The sequence below is a fragment of the Ochotona princeps genome, chromosome 1 (genome assembly GCF_030435755.1).
Source record: "Ochotona princeps isolate mOchPri1 chromosome 1, mOchPri1.hap1, whole genome shotgun sequence".
NCBI classification, from domain to species: domain Eukaryota; kingdom Metazoa; phylum Chordata; class Mammalia; order Lagomorpha; family Ochotonidae; genus Ochotona; species Ochotona princeps.
In genome coordinates, this window is record NC_080832.1 from 50,256,170 (window position 1) to 50,262,204 (window position 6,035).

Below are 6,035 nucleotides of genomic sequence, written 5' to 3' on the forward strand. Positions count from 1 at the left end.
TGTTACATTGGTCCTGTCATTTTAGCAATGGGTTGTTCATTGGTTTAGTCTTCTGTTGTCATTTTACTGGGATGTTCTTCCCATTTGCCCTTGGTTTTGGTAGGTGCTATTCCTCTTCTCTGCCAAGAGAACATCTTGAAGTATCATTTGTAGGGCAGGTTTGGAAGAGGCAAATTCTTTTAGCTTTTCTTTACTGTGGAAGAATTTTATTTCATTTTCAAAGACAAAAGAAAGTTTTGCTGGATATGTTATCCTGGGCCGAAAATTTTTTTCTTTTAGAATCTGGAATATGTCACTCCATTCTCTTCTGGCCTGTAGAGTTTCCTGGGAGAGATCTCCTGTGAGCTTAATTGGCTTTCCTTTATATGTCAATTGATTTTTTTCACGTGCACATTTCAGGATCTTTTCCTTATGTTCAATTGAAGAGAGCTTGATGATCATATGTCGTGGTGAAGATCGCTTTTGGTCAAGCCTGTTGGGAGTTCTGTGCCCCTCCTGGAACTTGTTTCCCAATTCTTCCTCTAGATTAGGGAAATTTTTCTTTATTATTTCATTAAATACATTTGCAAACTCAGCTTCTCTTTCTGCATCTTCTGGGACTCCCATAACTCTTAGATTTGGCCTCCTAATAGTGTCTTTCAATTCTTGAATACCTTTTTTGGCCTGATCCAACTCTGCTTCCAGCTTTTTGTTTGCTTCCCCCTGGTGACAGGAAATACCTTCCAATTCTGAGATTCTTTCTTCTGCTTGCTTCATTCTATTTTGGAGACTCTCCACTGTATTCTTAATTTGCTCTACTGTGTTCTTAATTTCTGATATACCAGCCTTGATTTGCTTTATTTCTTCCTTAAATTCTTTGAACTCTTGCATGAGCTTCTCATTGTTGATCAGAATCTTTAAAATGAGTCTTATGGATTCTGTGTGCCCCATTTTCTCGATGTCTGCCTCAGTTAACTCTGAGATTGGCATAGGGTTTTGCTCCATTGCAGGAGAGTTTTCGGCAATATTCGTTGTGCCTTTGTCTCTTCTTTTGCTCTTGATCATTGTACTTCTGATTAGCAGTCTTCTCCTTGGGGTAGGTTTCTAAGCTGTGTCACCCACAGGTCTACAATGCGATTTTACTTATTGTGGTTGGTACACAACTTTTCTTGCAGCCACTTGTGCCACAACCTCCAGCAAGTTCCAGGTCTGGGTTCTTATGTCAGATTTCCACTGTGGTCTCCACAGCCCAGCTCTTGGCTCACCACTCACCACCTCCTGTGATACCATGGTGAGGCTGCACCGTTGTCTCTGCAACTTTTCTCCCACTTTCAGTTGGAGCAGGTCCCAGAATTAGAGAGACACCAGGTGTCCTATATAATTAGGTTATTGGTGGCACTAATCTTGTCGGAACCTGTTGGACATTCTGCTGACTTCTGCTTAGACCAAAATGGCATCGGGAAGAAGCAGGTCCCTTGCTTTTCCTCGATGCTAACTAAGAAGCTGCACTTCTTTCCCAAAGCTAGCAACTAGGGGCTGTTTTTTCTCAACATGTGTGTCCAAAATGTTTCCCTTTCTGTCACCAACAATTCAGATGTTTTAAGATTTAGTGTTCAACAGAAAACTTCATGGATAGCCCATGGTGGATATGGACTTAAGGGCTTGATATATAAATGGAAAAATAAATGCTCAGGACATTCCCAGGAAAGCCCACCAGCATTTGAATACTTAACCTTCTTAGTAAACTTTACTGTTACCCAGTTTTGCCCTAACACTTGATAATTATATTTTGTCAAAATTTTTTTAACTCACACACACACAAAAAAATAGGTGCCACACAGACCTATTTTGACCCATACGATGACACAGTCAGTATTATTTTCCTGCGGGACCAGTGCAGTCTCGGACCTCAGGAAGTTCTCGTGAGATCAGCACATGCACAGTTCACTGTTGTCCCCCGCAGTCCCAAAGCTATTGCCACAGTGCCCGAAATGGCGCCTGCCGTACAACCACTAAGGTACTTGATCTGCTGGCCGTCAGATCCAAGGGCTATCCCAGACCTGCCCTGAGTGGAACCCATAGAATGCCACGTTGTTGCAGTTCACCCAGACAGAAATAAGCTCACTCCCAGCTCAGCGCATGCTCAGTCCTCTCCCTCGCCCTTTCCTCCTTACGCAAAATGGCATCCAATTCAGCTCTAGGGGCCGGACTGGATTGTGAAATCCACTCTGTTCTCGCACTGTCCGTCTGAGATCTGCTGCTCTGTCTCTGCTCCTGGTCAAATCAAACGTACCAGTAGAACGGACAGTTCTTTGGGTTCACCACCCGAGCTCCCAGTGAAAGTCCCTTCCCACCTGGTTGCTGGTGGAGTTCCGGCTGCTGTGGAGTTCAGATCGCCGTGTTGGAATATCAGTCTCTGCAACACCACACTATTGTGTCCGCTGCTTTCCTGTGTCTGTCAGTCTCCAGGTACCCCTCTGCTGTTGTTCTGTCCTTTCCTATTTCCTGAAATATGTCCTCTCTACTTCATCCTGGTTAAATGTTTTTCCGTCTGTATAAACGCGTCCTTACCATCTTGATTCTCGGATGGTACATTTCAAACGATGACTTCACCTGCTGTGCCATGGCACCACCCCTGAGATATTTGCTCTTTAATTACGATTTATTTTCTTCATCTTTGTTCTCCCCTAAAGATGCTTAAACCATGTGGATCTATTTGTTTATAGTGTTCATCAAACCTGGACAATTTTTGACCATTAAGTTTTCAAATATTTTTCTATATCCCACCCTCCCTGCTTTGAGAAACCATTAGACTATCAATACGCTAAATAAGTTGAGCTACTTAGTAATAGCACACAAAATGTATGCTATTACTTATTCCTTTTTTATTGGTGCTTCCTTTTTGGTAATTTGGACAGCTATTTCTTCAAGTTAATCTTTTTTTTTTTACTGAATTTATTCTTTTATTTTTATATTGCATTTCATTTTATGACATCATTTCATGCCCTCCCCCCATGGTGGATTTCTCCACCTTATTGCAGTATTACAGTTCAAATCCCAGTCATGCTTCTTTCATTGCAAGCATGTACCATGCATAGAGTTCAGCATCTTATTGTCCAGATAAATTTAACAGTTTCTTGGGGAGACCATCTCTGGTCTAAAGGCAGAGCTGGCAGAATATCATCCTGACCATAAAAAAGCCATAACATAACATCAATAACAGTTTACAACATTGTGGGGTTAACTAACATGGTATTGAGTGACTGATATGTTAGAAAATTCAGGTTCTTAACCACATCCTGTGACTACTTCATTAACATTTCAATTTTAGTTTATACACAGAACCAGCAGCAGCTATACCCCTTAAAATAGCTATAGGGTCCTATTCAGCTGTCTTTTGTCTATTTTCATTTTTGTATTTAGCTGTTTATTGTATTGAAGCATAATTTTTACTGAACTTGGCAGATCTTAGGCTAGTCCAAACTGGCGTATAGTTTTAACAAGGCATAGGTCATCAGTTGAGGCACAGAACAATTTTAGCAGAGTGTGCAGAGAAATCTTCAATACCCTAGTTAGGAGTAACATATTTTCATGTCCTACCTAGTAAGGTATATGTGAGTCCCCGCTGACCATTTCCTGTCTGGTTCTAAGCTTTCCTTGTTGTTCTCTGTCTATTCTAATTTTTGCTGTTGTCGTTTGTTTGTTTGTTTGTTTTATTTTGTTTTGTTTTGTTTTGCTTTGGGGGAGGCTTCGGGGCAACCCTGATAGTCATTGCAGGAGAGGGTGGTTATCCAAAGTTGCAACTAAGCAAGGACCAGAGAAAGCTCCTCTTCCTAGTCCCGAAGGGAGTTTATTGTTCGTCTGTTTCTGCAGACTGCTCAGGGCTCCTGGCTGTTGTTCCAGTGACATTGGATCCTGTGAGGAGGGATTTGGACTTCTTCTATGCCATGTGGGAGATTCACATGGGAGTGGATGACCTCAGAGTTCTCGGCCTCCGAAGGCACTCCAATTCCCCATGGTTTCCTTGGCAGTTGGGATGTAGTCCTTGGTGAGGATCTGGGAGTCTCCAGGTTTGGGATACAAGCCTCCTCCTGTCCACCTGCTCCACTCTGGGGTACCCCCTACTCTGTGTATATGACCTCCTGTTAAGAGGTTGTCTTTCCTTTCCGGTGTCAAATTTCTTATTCAATGTCCATTTTTATTTCAGGTATTATAATTTTCACCTCTGAAAGTTCTCAGGTTTCTTATATATTTCCCATTTCTCTCTTCACTAACATATATTCATCAACTGTTTGGACATGTATATTTATAATAACTGGGCCATTAAAGTTAACACCTGTCATTTGGAGTCTGTTTCTATTGAATGAAAATTCTGACTGTGGATTGTATTTTCCTTCTTGCCATGAATGTGTGACAATTTTTTAACAGATGCTGATTGTTATAAATTTTACATTTTTAGGTCCTAGATTTTATCACGTTCTTGTTCTTCTAAATTTTGAGTCCCTCCCCACCACCTAGACCTCCTTTGGATGCTGGTAAACTCAGAATTCATCACTTTAAGTCTTATTCTGCTTACCCTTTGTAGGTTCAGAACAGCCTTCAATTTAAGGCTATTCACATTTCCCAACACAAATCTTACTCCTACTTTGATAAAGCCTTGCTGAGAGCTCCACAATCCATGTATTAAAAGCTCTTCTCGCTATAATCAAAACACAAATTATTTCCATTTTTGAATGGGCTCCAAGGAATTTTTCATCACTCCCCTCTCTCCTCAGCTTTGAGCAATTTCCTCTCTAGATGTCATTTTCTTCCTTTTAGGAGTGCTATTATTTTTTACTTGGCATACAAGTAGGTTACTTCTCTTAACGAAGTTGGCATATATGAGGGCACTTAAAAAAACTTGGATAAAATGGCAAAGCTGCTTATTTTGATGCAAAAAAGGCTTTTTTTAAAAAAGATTTATTTTTATTGCAAAGGCAGATTTACAGAGAGCAGAAGAGACAGAGAGGAAGATCTTTCATCCGTCAACTCCAGCCATACTAAGCAGCCACAATGGTCAGAGCTGCACCGATCTGAAGCCAGGAGCCCTGATCCTCTTTCGGGTCCCCCAGGCAGGTGCAGGGTCCTAAGGCTTTAGGCTGTCCTCAACTGCTTTCCCAGGCCACAAGCAGGGAGCTGGATGGGAAGCAGGGCTGCCAGGATTAGAACTGGTGCCCATATGGGATCCCGGTGCATGCAAGGCGAGGATTTTAGCAGCTAGGCCACCGTGCTGGGTCCTGCAAAAACCACATTTAATATGTGCATAGTTTTTTTGTGTAGTAAGTATTTCCATGAACTTTATGAAGACTTCTAGCATTATTCTTCAGTATAGTGCTAGCTTAAGACTATCCACAAAGGCAGCGACTTTTCTGACGTGTTCAGGAAGGGCTTTTCCTTTTGAATAGCAAGAATTCAAACATCTCCCAGGTGTGTGTTTTCATCTGAGAATTCATACAAAGTTTTTCTTTTTCATTTAATATAACATACACGTATCTATATACATGTAATTATGTTAATGAAGTTTTAATTCTAAAAGTCTTACGTGTTTAACATCAGGAGTGGTAAGATGTCCACCAAACGAACTAGGTGAACTGTATCTGATCCTTCATCTTTTGAAGAAAAAACACTCAATTGGGTAGATAGTAACAGTCAGAAAGAAGAGGAGGATATGGCTGAGCTGTGACTTGAGATGACTGCACCTCATATCCGAGTTCCAGGCTCCAGTCCCAGGCCTGCTCTCCATTCCAGTCTCCGACACGCACATCCCGGGGGCAGCAGCTAATGGTCAAGTAGTTGAACTTTCTCACTCTCAGCTTTGTCCTGATCCAGCCCTAGTTCTTGTAGCAATTGGGGAAGTGAACCAGCAAATGAGAATCAATCTCTCCCACCCTCTCAGTCTCTTTCTCTCTCCCTTTCAAATAAATAATACAATTTTTTCAAAAATCTAAAGGGGAAAGAAATATTTAAAACATTTTTTGAAGAGGCTGAGCTACTCAGGACAATTGTGAGAAAACACT